General features: G+C 39.9%; 1 protein-coding gene across 4 annotated transcripts in view; it reads right to left on the bottom strand.

The window, feature by feature from the left end:
• Nucleotides 1-13802, bottom strand: part of casz1 (castor zinc finger 1) — a 242887-nt gene extending 229085 nt beyond the window's left edge. For 2 of the 4 annotated variants that reach the window (XM_069184057.1, XM_069184058.1), the window contains exon 1: nt 9418-9943. The gene's annotated coding sequence lies outside the window, so the exon portion shown is untranslated. Of the gene's footprint in view, nt 1-8945; nt 9032-9417; nt 9944-13702 lie in introns of those variants that run through there. The other 2 variants (XM_069184059.1, XM_069184061.1) reach the window with 2 other exon arrangements.
• Nucleotides 13803-19316: the final 5514 nt, after the last annotated feature.

The raw sequence follows: 19316 nt of genomic DNA, 5'->3' as shown, positions 1-19316 counted from the left end.
CTACAATTGTATTTTCCAGGTGGAGGCAGTGAGAACCTGATCTGTTCATCAAACTACTTATTATGAGTGAGAACAGCACAAATTCAGAAAGTCCAATACCGATTCCCAAAGCACCAGAATTAAAACAAAAATATTAAAGGACTGGAGCAGCTGATCTGCTTCATTGATGCCCAATTAAGCGCAGCTCAAACGAAAAGAGGCTTTATGAAACACAGAAGAACTGCCAGACAGACTTTCTGTACACAAATCTTTGCAAGTGATATCCACCTTTGTCTAAGCCCTTATCTTTTTCCAACAACTGTACATTTACATGGCAGAATTCCAGTGCTTTCAAGACGCCATCAAGCTGGCAGAGCACAGTGACTGAAGTTCCCAATACTATTTTTATATCATTTCTCAGCCACAGTCCCAGTGTCGTACTTAGATTTACAGACACAGGTCAGCAGTTTAAAGAACTGTCTTGGTGCTCTTGAGCCCAAGCTGTTTTATTCCATCACCTATGAGGTGATGAACAAAAGAATCAAAGTGTGTGTACTACAGAAGGAGTGGAGTTGTGTAAAGGTCCTGGGTTATTTCAGAAGCCTTCTCATCTTCACTGTTATTTTTCTCCTTTTTGTTTTGTACCAAAATGTGAGTCACACAACAACGCAAAAACAACTCATGGTAAGCTGATTCTATATCCTAAGGTCTTTTGGAAACAGCTTCTGCCAAGGCAGGTGAGGTGTAAACTCTTTATTTTATCCTTTGAAGCGAATTCCCAGGAAGGCTGCGCTATCCTCTAGCGGAGAAAAACAATCTTGGTATTTTGGCTATCGCGATTTTTTCGGATTGTGTTTTTCACTCCTTGAGCCAGTTTCTTATTTCAGATCAGCAAAGGCTTGATCTCCGCAGCTCAAAGGACTGAATAACACGTCAGCCAATGTTCCCTGTTTTACTGTAAGTTAGCAAACTGAAGGGTTTTCCTCCATTGGAGTTTTTCTGTAATCCACAGCTCCCAATTTTGAGCAGCCGTTGTGGAGCAATTAAAAAAAAATTAAAATCAGTATTTTTTACACCCTCCCTGATCACTAAATCCCTCTACAACTCAGCAGAAAGTGCCTAACAGAGCCCTCAAGTATCCGCGATGTTTATTCAAAAAGTCTTACCTTGATTTCTGACTGTGCTTAATTCAGGGCGAAAAAACTCTTCCTAAAGCAGCACAGCGCTCAAAACGTTAAATAGAGTGATGGATTTCAACAGGATTCTGCCTGACAGTCTCTCCTGTAGAAGCTTGCGCCCTGACAACATATGGAAGAACTCGGTAACTTCAAAGGATACCCAGGTAAAGGAAGAAAAGCTCACAGAACCTGCTGCTGTGAAATCCTTCCCACCTTGATGCACCACAAGGCACCACGGCCCACGTGTGTGTTGGGGGGGGGGGGGGCACCTGGATCACCATGGCAATTGCTCTCTGTGTCTCCCGCTCCCCTGTGGAATCGGGCAATAGTTGCCACCCCAGTGTAGCGAAGGGAGGGCACCCGTGTTGTGCTGCGCGCCACAGTCACTTGGCATTGAAGGGCTGACGCACCATAACCATTGGATACAGTCTTTCACCGCATCCCGGGAGGAAAGCACGCTGGCTCTTTTTTTTATTTTGATCAATCTTTGCAAACTAAACAAAAAAACAGCAAAATGTGGACTCCTGCGTACACCCTTATTTTGAAAGGCACTTTAATCAAAGTGCACATTACTGGCATGGATAAGATTTTAGCAACTGCCCTTCATATTTATGAGTTTTTCTTGGTAAATTTTCAAAGCAACTGATATTTTGATGAACCAGGGCCACAAGGGAGGACTCTCTTAAGGGGTAAATCTTCGAAACAACAACAAAAAATAACACGGTTTCATCATCCGGTATCAAAAATCTTGGCTAAGGACTCTGTGTGTGTGGTTTCTGTAGCATATACTGTGTGAATATATGCACCTTTATTTAGTTTCGCTGCTTATTCAAATCTAAACCAGACTAATAAGACATTATTTACATCCATTAACATACAGATGACAGCTGCATAATACATTTAATTCCTGATTAACATTTAAACTGGTGAAATAACAGTGTTTCAAGGGGAGATTCCTGATACATACTTTCCCCAAACTGCATAGTTTTAGCTTCGTCAGTGCCTCTCTCTAAATCACTCCGAAACCTCAGCAACTTCAGGTCAAATCTGTAGGCAGTTCCAAAGTCAATCAGATACAATATGTCCCTAAGGAGCCCTCATTTTAAATGCCAAATTTTAAATTTGCAGCCCATTTCCCCTTAACCTCAGACGAGAACTCAATGCTTTCCACTGAGCCCAAATTGAGCAAGCAGGCATGAAAAATGAAGCAGTGCTCTTCTGACTTGAACAAAAGACATTCTGCAGCCTCCATGTTAACCTGCTGGATTAGGACATCAGTAGCCTGGCTGATGGCTGCAGCAGGAACCTGGGAAAAATGTTTTAAATTCCTCTAATAGCTGGTGTCTAAAAGAAGGAGTTTTTGAAGGATATGCGAGAAAAATCCAGCTGCCACTGGAATAAGCTGATCGATGTCATGTGGGTGCTTCAATATTATTTAATTCTAAATAAGCTCATTTTAACGGAAATAACTCCTTTTTGTGTGCACTTTAGAATCAATTCCTTGTCCAGTGGTGACTGGCAGATTATTTTACCAGTAACCTAAGGAAAAGACTTATGAGGAACACGGGAGTGAACTCAATTTAAGTTTTGGTAGCAGAGACGAACCCTCTGCCACCGTAGGCTCCAACTACAAATGCGTACACTTCCCTCTGCAGTTAACTTCACGGTTTCACGCTAAAATACAAAACTGCCGGCACTCAAGCCTGTCGCACAAATAGTACCCATGCAGGTCCATGCCAAAGGCAGGCCCATGCACGTCTCGGTTTAGGACGAGACGCAAGGTCTTTCGACAGCCACGACCACAGCTTGCCCAGCTGGCCCATGCTCGTCCGGTCCGAGGGAGTCGCCGCACCCTCAGACAGGATGACGGCCGCGCCTCATGTCCCTAAAACTCCCAAGCTTTAACCCCGTGACCCCCGGTCTCCTCGAAGGAGTCTGCACGTCCTCACATCTCCTCTCACCTTGAGCAGCGTCAGGATTACCCAGCATTTAGACTCAATGCTCCTTCATTCCTTAAGACTTATTAAGAATGCTAATGAGCTCGGAAGGGGCAGTATGTCCCTTTCTTTCCCTGTTTCTGCTCCCTCTCTCTCTCCGGCTCTTTTTGCACTGTGCAGATTCCTCCTTCAAAGGCAACCAGGGCAAACTGCTGCAGGCAAAGCGCGGCGCAGAGCCGGGACACCGCGGGTTTATGTAGCCGTCGCCGCAGCAGTTCGCTAATTCTTCCCCTTTATTGTTATTATGCTGGTTGTTTCTTTGTTAATTTATTTATTTATGATTTTTTTCCCCTTCCAGACAGGCCAATGTCAAGGGAAATGACAGGCAAAGCAATTCACCCCGCACCTCAATTATACTGGATTTCTTTAATGGTCGATCAAGCATGAGAAAACGATTTTGCCCAAGCATTGAAGAAAAAAAAATGTCATATTAATAAAAGAAAACACGAAAGCAGACGTGCTGGCCTGTTATGAGAAGTGGGTGGGGTAAAGGGGTCAGTGGTACAAATAACTTATCACTTTGAAAAGTCACATTCTTGCACTCTTTTGCAGCATCTGCTAACAGTAGGATTTTGTTTGAGGTCAAGACAAGCGTGTGCTGAAAAAAAAGACAGCACTAATTCTGAGCTCTCTGCACTAGGCAGAGGTATGCAACAATGACGCAGAATATTGAGGCAAACCACCTACTGCCCTGCTAAGAAGAAAAGAGAGAGATCTTCTCAGGGGTATTTCGAAATCAATTTATTAGGTAGTCCACGAAAAAGGACCAGCGAGTGTTTTTGAGCAAGGCTTATTTTCAGTGATTAATAGGGATATTATTACCCAATACACTCTTCAATAACTAATCAAAAGCTTAAGAGTTTCTGAACTGAAGGCAATACACTTTCCAAGTTGCTTATAAAAACGATACAAACCACTTAACTGTTTCTCAGTCTTCCTCTGAAGTGGTGGCTCCACAGTTGAGAATCAAAACACCAAACAAAAAAGGACAGTAGAGTCAATATAGTCCCAGGAAGAATCAGATAATAATGGCAAGACTATAATACCAATCACGATTTTTATAGAAAGAAGTTCTTCCATTTGGTTCCTTGCCAGTACTGGGTATCAGTTTATTTTAAATTACAAACGTTATGCCCTTTACTGCTGGACCTGTTAAAAGAAGTACCATTGTGTAAACACAGACACAACCGGTATGAACACACTGCAACGCATTTCATTCTCCGAGCCGTGTTGTCGGTGTTCACAATGGAACGGTGACTTAATTGTGAATATATGAAGCAAAATTAAACAAGACTCTGTGTTTACATTTATTTGCTTACCCAAATAATACTATATCAATGGTTTTAGGACTATTCAAATTGGCACCCCTTCTGCCATGCCTACCCACCCAGCCTGAAGGTGATCCTGGCACCACATTGCCATCCAATACTAATTATGTACCTAATGTGAAAACCCAGAGAGCCTTAAACAATATTTGCTTTATTTATTGCTGCTCCTAAAGGAGCATTGCTGTGTCTGAGAAATTGAACTGCCAGTTTCTATTTAAAAAGCTCTAAAACACCTTTTGCTCCTACAGTGCGAGTTTGCAAGTTTGTAGTTTGTTTGATATCTTTTTGTCCTTTTAACACGATCAATCACGTTCACCCCATGTTGGTGGGAAGGAGGGGGGGTCATCTTCTCTGTATGATATCCAGCCTAGCAGAAATAGGGACTAATGTAGCTCAAGCTTTAACTACATTTGTCCCAAGGAATAACACAACACTTGTTTAAGGCCGACTGAAATAATTCCTCTGCTTTGCATTTTCTCACTATAACCCCCCTACAGTCACAAATGCACAGAGCACATGAATTCATTTTGTCAGATTTAGGGAGCTTCATTAACTAATTGCTAATACCACCTTAATTAACATACATCTATGCATCAGTATCAGAAAAGATCCTGGCCCGTGTACACTGGTATACCGGTATAACCACTATTATTGTAATTAGCATTCCTAATCAAGATGACAAAAATTATCCTTCCCATTAAACAAAAAAAGAGTCTTGCTTTTTTCCAATAGAGCACAAAACATGCCAAGTTCCACGGAATGAATGAAAACAATCTGCAGAACTAAAACACGACTCTCCCCTTGCAGTGGCTTCACAAAGCAATTAAGAATGCTTAAGTAAATTAAAAAAGAAATGAACGGAAAACATAGTAGTAGCAGTAGTATTAGGAAGTTAAAAATAACTTGTGAATGGCCCACTGTACTCAATCACCACACTTGAGAAAACCTCCAGCAAGTCTCTGAGGAGCAAATGTTCCACACTTTAGGAAGAGTGATGGAGACAGGAGACTCATGCAGGAATACATCTCCGGACAGATACAGCTGGGCCCCAAGTGTTCATGCTGAAGGGCATGACCGTACACACTGAGCACATGTACCAGCATCTTCAGAATGCTCCACCGTGAACCCCAGCCTCCAACACAGTGGACAAATACACCCTTCCTGTTCAGTACACTGAGCGCATTCAGGCAGAAAGTTATCGGGGTACAATAACTCCCAAAACACCCTTAATTCTCAAAGAATTATCATGATAAAACATTCAGCTAGGCTCAGGGTCATAAAATAGTGCACTCTGGGTTGTAACAAAAAAAGATGTTCACAAATGTATTCAGTCTAATAATTATATTTTTTTGTTAAAACTATACTTTACTTACTTTCCATTAATGCCACCTCTAAGTTCATCGATTTACTTTCATTCACCCCAGCAAGTGGTACAAAAGACGTTTCAGTTAATTATCTAAAAGAAGATACAGGGTGCAAATACTAACACCAAGGACTTCAGTTACATATTGAAAACAGAAATGACCCGTCAGAAACAGGGATGGAATGAAACCAGAAATCTGAATGACTTCTCACTAAACATTCATTTTAATTAAACAAATCTCTCTTTACTTGTTTTTGAGATAAAATCATCAAAAACTGTAAAAAAAACTAACCACCTGTTTTGTGAAAACTCATATAGTCCATTTTAATCTGTGCATTGTCCACTGAAATAAATAAGAGCATTTTAAAACCGTCAACCGTGGAGTAACGCTCGCTGCACTATGGTGACAAGTTGCTATTTCTGTTTTCTCTTAAAAACTTATTATTAAAACAGCATCGCTTGTTCGTAACAGATCAGAATACCAGCGCTGTAACCAAACAAATCTGCATGTTTTTTTTTTTGTAACGACCTTGTCAGGCACTGACTACAAACAAATCATACACATGATTATAAAAAGAAACTATCTTTGACTTATTTGAAAAATTGTTTTACGTTGTACCTAATGTTCTAATGTCACATGCGGGGTTTTTTTAAAAAGAGAGGGAGAGATGGCTCTCCTTGAATGATCTGTTTAACCAAAGCCAGAGGAGGGAAAAAAGAAGTCATTAATTACTTATGTGAGCTATTGCTTCAGAAAGACAATAAACCTTCCTGGTCGCCATGGATATGACATATTTGCTCTGAAAACAACACAATAATTAGCAAAGGCGAAAGATCCGAAGAGAATATGCAAACTCCAGAGCTTAAAGCTACAGTGCTACTTTCTGGGCCCTTTTTCTATTAGGAATAATAGCAAATTGCATGCGGCACAGATAAGGTAACTAACATAAGCTTTGTAATGGCAATGATCTTTGTGTCCTCTGACTCAATAACACAACAGCCCTGGAAAAAAAACAGCGCATTTATATTATCGCCTTTAGAAAAACAGTAATAATGCACACATATATTTTAACGTTCTGAGAAACTTTTGTTGCTCTGGTTTATTTCCTATATTTTTGTTTTTCTTTAGCAGTGTCGTAATTGCGAATTTGCAAGGGACCCGTTTTTTCCAGTGACAACGTTCAGGCTCGGAATTTCATTTGCGTTTGGCCCCGTTAAAAAATATAAAAACTGATTAGGCAAACCGTTCTCACCTTTACCACCGTTCTCACATTATAGGCGAACTGGAAAGGTTAAATTAAAACGACAGCGAGCCTGCATCTCACTGTGTGCATGTATGTGCACTGTGTCAAGACTGTACTTCGCATACTGAATTTTATCCCACAATATACAGGCTAGGGTGTGTGAAATTACTATCAACAGGCATTGATTACCATTATCGAGCACTGTTTCAACATCCACACATTAAAAAAAATACCCATTTCAAAGTGGACTGTAAAGAAGACATCATGCGCGTCTTACGACATTTCTAATTTAACATACATTAAAAAATAAAACTAAAGAAGCAAATATTCCAGTTTAACTGTAAAGAAGGGATGGATCTAACTCCTTTATGATATAAGTAGGGTATACAGTTAGGTACCTTGGACAGCTTAATTAACAAAAAGGTGAATAATGCACTTTTGGAGATATAACGGTGAAATTGAGACTTAAGTGTTACAGAATGTGCTGCCTGAAAACAAGAGCAAGGTTTTAAAAAGTCGCAGTGTGTATAGGTATTCGTGGTTGGGAGTTAAAGGCAAGCTAAGGTTATGAACGGGATATGAGCAAATTATCTACATGTCAGGGTGTAAGTGTCTCTCTCGAAATCGCTCAGATCTCGGTTAACACGCTCCGACGTTTACAAAAATAAAGAAGTGATCTTGACAGAAAAGGTCATTGTCCCTTTAAACGTTTTAGGGCATATGGAGTTTGAATTTCTCAAAAGAGATCAGTTTAACGTCTCCATAGAAACCAGCAACAGATTATCATCAACAGAATAAATAACTCTAATAAATTAAACAAAAGGAAAACGATCTCAGGAAATTTGATTACTAACTTCCAACAATAAACAACCGCCGAGCGCCTGGCGTTAACACGGAGATAACTTTTCGGATATACGCTTCGAAAACTGAAAGTAAAGCTGGTTCAATTGCAATTTAAGTTCTCTTACCACTTAAATGAACTGGGAGATATTTACCGGAGTACCGGAGGGTCTCTATATATTTTAAAAACGGTCAACGCGAGCTGCCTGTATTAATATCCCACAGAAGCGATACCGAGTCTTGTCAGGGGATAAACAGCACGATTTCAGGGAATTCGAATTTGCACTTGCTGAGAGGAAGGGCTGGGGAATCAGGGAAAACGCCAGTGAGTGTTAAATTGAAGATTAAAATCGCCACCACTCCTGGGGACAGGATAACTTGGCATTTCTCGGAGCTAAAACTCTTCTCAGTTGAAAGCGAACGTTGAGAACACCTTTCGTTGAAGGTGGAAACAGATCAATTTCTGTACTCACAAATAAATGATTAACTTGAGCAAAATTCTCTTCCGCGTTTACTTTTACGGCGTGCACAACTTGGCGCAGTAAACATCTGAATTCGCCCGTGCTGCCCCAACAATTCTCCCGCAGAAGTAGCTCACAGAAAACAGCCCACCCACCGACCGCCAGTTAAGATTCCTCACCACGACACCTGTTATGTCCCCCAGCAAAAAAAAAAGTATTTAAAAAAAACCCCAACACTTCGATTAAAACCAGCCGATGCAAATTACCCATCGCGCAGGCGGGGGGGAGAAATAAAACAACTTTGCCGAAACGGGCTGTTGTCATTCCCAAGGACCGCAAAGCGAAAACATACCATTATTCGCCGAGACACAGATACAAATAAATAAAATAGTTACAACAACAGTAGTTAACTTTCAATTTTTGCACGGCATTCCGCCGCTCGGCGTGAAATCAGTCCCCTTCCGCGCTGGGGTCTCTCTTAATTTTCTGTTTGGCACCAATGAATTATCATCCGGCGGCGACTATACAAAGCCAAAAGTTGCAATAAAGTCACACCTAGTTTTTTTTTTTCCTTTCAGCAAGTCTTCTCCCCCTCCCTTACACACACACACGCACACCGTTCAATGTAACAGGCTTGTCTTTTCGGAGGGTCCTGCGACGTCCCCGGGTTTTTCCTCCCAGCAAGTTTGGAGCGCACGACCTGCAGCCGCGGACTCGTGCTCGGAGCCAATGGGCTGTTCGTCTCGAGCCGCTCTGGCGCTCCGGCTGCGCCAGGAGAGGACCCGGGCGCCGCTCGCGGCGAGGGGGTCCACACGCCCCGAACCGGCCCTTGAGACCCACTGACCCGCACTGTCACACCGACACGCACCCCCAAATGGCACAGGCGAGCTCAGTTGCACCAAAAGTCGGCGGAGAGAGGGAGAAAAAAAAAAAAAGAGGGGCAGTTTAACGCTGCTCCGCGTTTGAGGTATGAAGTGATATTATTTGTAAAAGGACTGTACAGTAGGTGAGAGGAAAAAAGTCTTACCTGTACTTCAGCGGCTTTCGGTGACTTTCCAACTAAAGGAAAATGTGTGTTTAGGATGGACGTTAAGGGAGCATGCGTGATCAAAGTTGCCTCATTTTTTTTCCCTTTCTTTCTTGTTTTATTATTGCATTTTCCTATTTCTAACACGGGGCGAGCAGCCGGAAAGACCCGCCATGGATACCGCTCCAAACTGGGAAGAGGAATCCTTAATTGAATTTTTCAGTTAGCAGCAGCGGCGACCTGGAAAAGCCGGAGCGGAGTCCGGAGGCGGGGGCGGCAGGAATCGCAAACGTGACAAGTTTCCCTTTAAATGCTGGGGGAAGCGATTCTCGGCGCTGCAGATTTATGTAGTGTGTGTAAGGAACAGAGGTCAGGCTTTCCCTTTCTGTTTAATCGGGAAAACATTCCGACCTGAACCGATAATTACTCGGAACAGAACTCCACCTTATTTACAAGTCTGACGATGTTTGCAAGAAATCCAATTTAGAACGACCACGTTAAAAACTACTGTTTTGGAACTACAGTAATGGTATTTTAATGGCGTTCTATTATTTCAGACCAGACAGCTCTGTACCCATTTCAAAGATGCATGACATTAACTATTTTATATTCTTATTATTCTAGGATAACTTTGTTTCTTGAACACGAACTTGTTCTTCATTTAAAAAAATCTAGTTTAATAATAATAATAATAATAATAATAATAATTGCTTTCACTTATATAGCGCTTTTCTGGACACTCCACTCAAAGCGCTTTACAAGTAATGGGGGCTCCCCTCCACCACCACCAATGTGCAGCATCCACCTAGTTTACAATATAAATGTTAAACCTTTTTATGACCACTAGAAAAAGAGTCCATTTCCACCTGGAATAATGTCCCCTCAAACATTTTGTAACAGCTCTGGAAGTTCATACAGTGGAAGCCCGGTTTATAGCTTCAATTCAAATAAACAAAAATACAGAATATTTTACTGTTATAAGGAAAGTTTGAATAAAATAAAACATTTTAAATGTTTCCTCCAGGATACACTATCTGCAGCCTTACATATATTGTGATAAGTGCATTTTTAAAAAATCCTTCTATTTCATTGGATAGTTGTTAATTTCATCAGAGCAAAAGGGAAGATGACCGTGTTCAGTCCCTTTTCCACACAATGTACAAGTTCTGTTGAGTTGAGCAAAACTGCGAAAGAAATTATGGCAGCCTGGATAATTGTTGAAATCGAATATTTTCACTTCCCCATACAAAAAACGGAAACATGCAGTGGAGGTAATTTTTCAGAAAGTATTTTCACGTTTCTAAACACACCCTTTACAATGTTTCAGTCCCCAGATACTGTACACATCAGGAGTGTCAGATGTGCTTTGTTAAAAAAATGGCAGAGACAGAGAAGTGAGATGCTGTCTTGCAGGTCTTCATTGGGTCTGACCTTGTTTTATCTGCGACAATACCGATAATAATAAAAGATTTAGCAGGAGTTACATGTTGAGGTCAGCTATTTGTGACAATTAACAAACAATCAAGTCTACAGCTCCAAATTCTGCAGAGCCAAGCATTTCAGTCATCTTGGAAAAGAAAAAAAACTCTTTTGGAACATTTTAGCATTATGATGATGCTTTAAAGATTTGATAAGGATCTGCTGGGACATGCTACTTTGTGTCCCTACAGATCTGGCTGCCTGGAGCAGTGGAAAGCAGTTCCTTGCAGACCGGAGCTGAAGGAACATCACCAGCACGCAACAGAAACAGGAAGTCACAGGCAGTGCAAGTATGACCAAGGATAAGGATCTGTTAGCCGGTGTGGCTTGAAAGAATCATGTTGAATATTCTAGTCCACACGTCTGTTCTCTTTAAGCATGTGTGGTACATAGTCAGAATGAAAGGAGGAACATTAACAGTCTTTGCTGTTTTTTTTCTTTATCAAACAATGACATGAATTTTAACTTTAAAAGATCTGGAAGGTTACAATTGTGGGGCATGCGGTACCTTACACTGGTGAAGAACCTTTCCATTTCCCTGCTGTAGGTTAAGGCTGATTTTTATATAGAATATAACAAACTGCATATGCTTTATTAATTATCCAGCATGGCATATGAAGGAGCCCAATGAAATTAATGACCATGTCTTTTTTAACTTGATGTATAATTTTGCCACACACAGTAATCCATGTATGTTACACTTGCAGTGGAATTTCAGGAGCCTAGCCCACAGAAATAAAAAAAGATGTGATAATGTACTTTAAGCCTGAAATTTTCCTTATCTGAATTCTGCAGTCCTCTAACTATTGACAAACAGATTATTGCCAATTAGCAGTTTTTGTAATGCGCTGTGTTCTACATAATACAGAATCTCAAATGAGATCAATGGCATAGCTAACTATCCAAGCAGGTAGTACTATAATCCCTGGGTTAGAGATATTTGAGTTTACAATAAATTGAGATTTTTTTGCTCAAAAAGCCACTGAAATGTATTGTGTTGCATGAGGCACCTTTGCAGAATGGAAAATCCAAACAAAGTTTTATGCAACGTGGGACTATGCTATAAATAAATGTACTACTAATAATAATTTAAAACATCAATAGATATTATTTGCTTGTAGAGCTCTATTTATTGTAGTGCTTCACTTCTTTGGCAACCACCAATCCAGAAAGTTCATGAAAAGATACATCAGCCTTTAAAAGTAAAATTAATTTGACATCAGAAATGTCTTTCTTCAAGGTGCTCAGAATCTGAGCTTTATAAAACGTAGCTTTTAACTTCTTTTAATAAAGGGGTAGCCTTTAACATTGCAAGCTATTAATACTGAATAAAATCCAATTTGAAATGTTCCCATTTATAAATATTAAAACACATGTTCATAGTTCAAATCCCTATCCTATTATTTTCAGTGTGATATTGTTATAATGTTACATATTTAATGCTGATGAATACCTGCATTGTTCTTAAGCACAGCATGTGCATTGCAGTTGTGAACAGCATCAAGAGCCCAGACAGACTACAAAAGTTTCTTGTCATCCTGAAGCATTGTGCATGTTCCCATAAAATAACGAGTTATCCAGCAACTCATTATGCAATTAAAAATATTTAAGAAAAAAACTGTAGTACTGTTCAATCATTAGTTTATTAGCTTAAATTGCATACTTAAAGAAGATGATTTTCTATAGACATCCACACCTGCATCTAGGATCAGCGTTTCTACTTCTCTGGTGTGGATTTGGAAAACCTGTTCTAATATTTAATTTCACAAACTCTGCACAGGGTTTTAATAATTGTGTGCTTACAAACATCCCTTTACATTACAGCTTATTGATTTGTTTATTTTAACTCGGAGAGGTTAGAAAAATAATCGCAAAGGGCAACCGCTATTGGCAAACAAAGGTTTCTCAATTTATTGTATCATCTTCTTAAATGTCTTGGGCAAAATCTTGCACAAAAAAAACAGTTTCATCAGGCTCAACGCATGTTAAAATTGATTCTTAACTGAGACCACGCAATTGAAAGATTCCCAACCTCTTCCTTAGAAGACAGTGGGAATTTCTGACAAATAATCCCCGATGTGACGGTTTCCCAATTTTCAAAGCTTTACATCGCAACATCAGGCTAATCGATCTGTTCAATGCACGCAACGCAGATACGCTTGGTCCTAATACCAGACTGCTGCTCTAGAGTTTAGTCCGCATGCCCATTCTTTAATTTGTTTCTCCTTAAATGTGTACACAGGGTGTACAGCTGCAATGGAGGGTTATAAAAAAGGGGAAAATATCAATGAATTATTCCACGGATCTCTTCATTGAGCAATGATCCAGTACATTTATTGTTATCTGGTGACTAATCAGACCTCTCTCCATGGACAGATCCAACAAACCTGAGACTTTCTGGCTCCCCTGTCAGTGCTACGGCTAATTATATAGCATTAAAAGCTAATCACAAGGCAGGAGAAGGATCCAAGTGAGCAAGCAGAGGTTAATTCCACAGTGAAAAGTAGGAAACGTGCTGGCTATGGAGCCTTCTACAGGTGCGGAGGAGAGATTGAGGGATAACAAGCAAAAAGCAGGGGAAAGCCTGTGATTGGGTAGGGGGGTGTGAGAAGAGGCCTGAATTCCAGGTGAAACGTGAAAAGCATCAAATCTGTCAACGGAAGGAGAGAATAAAAAGATATTAGTTGATTGTTGAGTCTGGTTTAAGTTTTAGCTTCCTTATATGGGGGTCTCCCCATCCCTGTGAAAGGACACATAAAGAAAGCTCAGTGCAATCATAGTAGGAAGGGGAAAAATGTGGAACTACCTTCTTGAAGAGATCTTTGGTTCTCACTTTTCTGCCACCCTCCCTGAAATGGACTGGATCGGATGACCAGGATTCTGCTTGTCTTGCCAGTACAACGCCAATGCAAGAAATGCAAAAAACGAGAGTGCTGGACAAACATGACACCCTCTGGGTGATGGTGAAATGGCCGCATACTATATACAGTACTTGTGCTGCTGGATATGAGTTAGCAGGCGATACACATTCAGTTGCATCGGAAAAATGTCTGGCACGTAAATGTCACGCTGAAAGTCAGAACACTTCAGATAATCTTGAACGGTGATTTCACTTAGCTTTTTAAGCAATACCACAGATCTGAAGTTCCATGGTACAAAAGCACCCAGCTTTAGTTTTTTGCAACAAAATAACTCTTGCACAGCAAGATTTCGTTGTCCCACAAGAAAGAAAATATTAATATTTAAAAATGTCATGAAAAACCTTTAACTTTGTTGGATTTAATTAAATTTGAGTTTTGGTGATGCAAACAGCAGTTGATTCCCCCACTTTGCCCACAATATGCATTTCGAACAAAACAAGGGCTTTCATTTTGTGGCAAACAGAGGCCGCTTTTAGACATCTGGCTTCGCTCCATCCAGATGAGTAAAAGTATTATGTCTGAAGTTAAAACACCCACACATATATATAGTGTCTGGATTGGCATTAACACTGAAAGGTGTCAATTTCTTCAGCCTTGGGTATGAGTATGAGTACGGTGAATTCAAGAAGAGACAAACAAACACTTCTTTACACAAAGGGTTGTGGGAGTCTGGAACAAGCTACCCAGGCATATTGTCGAAGCCGATACCCACGCCTTTTTCAAGAAACAGACGGATGTGATCCGTGGATCAATGAGCTCCTAACTACAAAACAGGCTACAAATGAGAAATGTGGCCCTTCTCCTATTCCTATGGAACAATGGCTATGTAGAGGCACTGTGACATCAAATGGTTTACAAAACTGGACTTATAATTTTGAAGAGCTAACCTGGTATTTTGATTAGCGACTTTTCTACTTTTCTTCCTCACCCCTCCCCAGTTATTCAACAAACTGTTTAAGGTCCTGCACATGACCAACCTAGAGCCGAGATAAAGAGAAGAGCTGGTTTGAAAAGGGCTCCAAAAGAGGTATTATTTGCCATCTGTAATGGCTATAAAAAGAAACACTTCACAAGTATTAAGTGTGAATGCCATTTCTTCTACAGAATCAAGGAAAAAGTTTGGATAACCTTGGTGCAGTCTGACCTTCAGGAAGGTTTCAAAACACCAACAGCAAAAAATAACAGAACAGTGGAAATTCATGGTAAAAAAAACAACAAATGTGCTTGGAGCAAGCTTGTCTACATACAGTTAGTAAACAAAACTAACAAGCAGTGCATTTTTTATTTCAAAGCATATTTGGTTGTTTTTTGTGGATTGTATTTGCGAAGGTTCTGGAAAAGATTTCTTTATGATCGAGTCCTTCAGAATTAGACACTTACACATAGAGCTTGTACCATACAAATGATTTAAAGTATGAGATTTCAAACCCACTGTTTCATATTCTCCTTTGAGCTCTTGAAGGGGAAAATGTACTTTTTATAATGCATTTTTAATCCGACAAAAGTCACTAAATCCTTTACAGAACAGGGCACTATTCATTAGGCACTATTCTCCAGAAGAGTTAAGACCTACAAAAGAAATTAAAACAATGCACAGCTCACCACCCTCTCTCCCTATTCTCCCACTGAATTTCACAATACAGTTGAGAGCAAAACCTTTGAAGAATAACCAGACATTCTAATTTTTTTTGCATTAACTGTATCCAAATGGTATAGACACTGCTTTGAGCAGTTGATTCTGTTTGTAAGTAGGGTTTTTTTTCGTGTTAACTCTGGCCCTTCTCTGTCTGTAGGTGTAGGTACTACTGAAGATCTGCAATATAATCGTTCAGTATCTCCGGTATTATAAAAAACAAAGGATTGATCCTGTGCCTTTTTGTCTGTCTTAACATCAATTAAACAGAATTTTACCTGTACATAAAGCATGAACTAATTACGCCTTGCTTTACAAAGTGTGGTGTTCTGCTTTGATAGCTTAGGCTAAGCAGTTGTTCCTGATACCTTTAATTACAACCATTGTTTCTCTTTCAAGTTTACCATTTTAATTGTCGCAGGCTTCACTGTCTCGACTGAGATGCCTCTTTTTTTTTTTACCGTTGCTACCTCGCTCATTCCGTAAAGAGTGAATCAAACGAGACTGAAAACCCAAACACAGACAGGCACAAGTGCAAATTAAGCAAACATGCTCTTTGACAATCCAATCTTTCAGGCCGGATGAGCCCGTGACTCAGGTAATGTGGAGGGAGGCTGCAATGCTGTAGGAATGGGTATCAGAGCAGCACATCTCAGCCAGGCTTTTCTCTTGGCTTCAGTGCACCTTCTTTTTGCAAAGATCAAAGACTCAGCAGATCGAGAAGTAAATCTTGCCCCAAATTCAAGGACGCTTAATGTGCATTCAAAAAAAAATCCTTCCAAGAAATAAAGACCCTTTCACAGAAGCGGTTTTGATACAGGATTTTATTTTTATATCCTTGTTGTATTGTATGAGAAAGTTTGTGTTATTTTTAATTATTCTCAATCTATTTTAGATATAACCTTAGGATGGGCCTGGAAAGCCGTTTGGAAAACAAAGCAGAATCTGGTATTCTAAAAGTGCTTGATCACCAGACTCCTAATGGGAACAAACCATAGCAGGTTACCCGATTAGAAAAAAAAGGACAGTTTAACAGTTTTGTGAAAAATATTTTACAGGACGTTAGGTATAAAATTCCTTGAAGATACACTTACAGTATTGCACGGCAAAAATGACTTAAAGTCTGGAGACACTCAGTAAATCAAAGGTTGAACTTAAAGAGTTTGAAGCAAAATTGTCCTGTGCAACGTACTGATCTAAAATACAGAAGCAGCCTCTTCACAACTGTTAGAAATTTAATTTAACGCAATGTGCTGTGATTTTGTGCGGCAAACAACAAACTCGCGTAGCTGCACATAAAGGAAAATACTTTTTTTACAGGACATTGTTGGATTGGTCTTAATTGTGCCTTGACTTGCTGCACTGGGCTTGTTTTGTTATAGACTGAAGTGCACAGCTGTGAAAGTCAAACTGGCTGAGAAATCTAACATGGTGTTATTTCCCTGATTACTGCAGGCATTAGTAAGACTGTTGTGCATTCCTTTACTCTCCAGGCTAAACTTTGAATATTAAAATCTTTATCTGCCATCCCAAACCCCTCAGCAACATTTCTGCCGCTTATCTTTATATTATTTCCTGTCTACTGACTCCGTTTCCTTTACATACGTCTTAGGAAACGAGGAAGGTCTATCACAGTTGCCCTCTGATACAGTCGATGGAAGAAAAACGGAAAAAAAAGTTCAGATTTCCATTTGGTCTATCCAGCCCGATACTGTGAAACACATCTAGAAGCAATCAGAGAGCTTCTGAGCTTCAACAAGCGAACCATCCAATATGCAGAGGAAAGCAAACCAAAAGGCAGTGCAAGGTGAGGGTGTATACACTCATTGTGTGGACCGGGATACTTCCAAAATGCTTCTCTTTGACCACATCACCGCATGGCTTTGCCTTCTATCAACATTAACGCCGTCACTACTGAGCAGGTTAAGACCACATGCTGGTGTAAGTACAGATCACGTCTCCCTTCCCAGCCACCCCTCAGCCTGTGCTCCCTATGTAAAGCAACACCTGGGCAATATCGGCTTGTCTCAGAGCCCTTATTTCACGGCGGTGTTAGTCCTGAGCTAGTGAATCTTGCTCTGAGTCGACCTGGCTGTATCAAAACTAAACCCGTTCTCTCCAGTCTTTGTGTCAGTGTACGGGAGAAATCCACGTGCGCACAGTCCACCTGCAAGCAGATTTTTTAAATGAAATTAAAATTTTCCCGACTCCCTCCATGCCCAACACAATGCGGTAAGACATCTAAGTACTCAATCACCTCAATACTGAGAAAGTTGTGCTCCACGCTGGTGATAAGGTGGTGGCACCTGTTGAACCTCACGCCAGGTGCAAATCAAGAAAGAAAACAAAAGAAAGCAGTAAATAGGCTGCACTTGTTAAGAGAACAACATCTTTCTGAAATATATGTTGGAAACTGAACTAAGACAGCGCACTGTTGTTCTCTGTTTGGGGTGTTCAAAGGCAGCAATTTCTAACACGGCAAGATGTTTTAACATCACAAAACACAACCAAACACAGTCCATCAATGACCGACCATGATCTGGGAGACCACACATCCCTGCGAGATTAGTGGGACGTTCCAAGTGTGATGAACAACGCAGGGATGTCAAGCTGCTGCAGAACTTCACTTGTATTGAATAATATCAGCCTGATTACATGGTGTTACACTGTCCAGGTTCCTGGGACCCCCCCTGGCTGCTCTTCCTGTGGGCTCATCCTGATGTGACAATACTCAAGCAGGACAACACATGGGCTCAGGCTGCTCATGAAAGAACAGTTTTCTTGCAAGATGATGATTTCTTGCATTTTCCTGATGATGACTTTGTTGTGCAGTTTTAAGGAAGATTTTTGTTGAAATAGGTTCAAAGACTCAAAATGCATATGCAAAAAGTTCCAACAAGATTATTTGTAATAGATGGTAAACATGAGGTAAACTCAGTTTCAGATATTTTATAGTGGATTCCAATCTGAGGTATCAAACTTTGTTAATTGGTACAGTGTTATCATAATAGATGTGAGTGATTGAAATACTACCTTATTAGTTTAATGTAGAATTTGGAATTAAAAACATTTATGAGGCACTCTGGGACGCTATGTCTGGCTAAATGAACTACATACATGACTTTACTTTGCTTTGGGATTTCAAGAAATTACAAATCATCAGAATCAGACTTCAGAGATTGTTGTATGTGCTTTTTTCATCTTTAAATTAAAAATCGTATTGCCAATCTTGCATGATAATCAGATGGGGAGTGTATTTTATTACGACCATCACTGTAAAAGACACACACACAAAAATAATAAATTAAATGTATTCATTAAAGGCTGGAAAGAAGCCCCAATGTAATTACAAGAAGTGACTCCATGTTCAGGCATTTCTAGTTTTTACTTAATTATTTATTTATTCTAGGAAAATATATCTATTTTAATTATGTTCTTTAGCCAAGCATCTGATTTACTATTGCAGTAGTGAACAGAGAATTACAGAAATTGCCTTTGGTTGCAAATCCCTTGATTAACAGGTCCTGACCTTATATACTATATATTTGTTATGCTTCATTATCTTAAATCTATACTCTTAAAACTATGAATATATTTTAATTACAGTAATGTAAAAAAGTCATTCTTGAAAAAAAAGGCTTTTCTGTAATTAATCTGGAAAGTGTATATGGCTATACATCGCCAAAGGACCATGAAATTTTCTTTTCCAATAACATAGAGGATCCCCATCAAGTAATAGATTTAAGATGGGACAAAAAAAGTGCGTCTCTGATAGATATTGTTTGAGTTTCTTGCAGATCCTTCTTAACTGTGATGGCATGTTGCTAATTTCATCTCCGTGGCATAATTTCAAATGAAATCAGACG

Source organism: Lepisosteus oculatus, chromosome 25, assembly GCF_040954835.1.
Source record: "Lepisosteus oculatus isolate fLepOcu1 chromosome 25, fLepOcu1.hap2, whole genome shotgun sequence".
Lineage (NCBI taxonomy): Eukaryota > Metazoa > Chordata > Actinopteri > Semionotiformes > Lepisosteidae > Lepisosteus > Lepisosteus oculatus.
The sequence above is the reverse complement of the archived record's forward strand: the minus strand, read 5'-3'. Positions and strand labels throughout refer to the sequence as shown.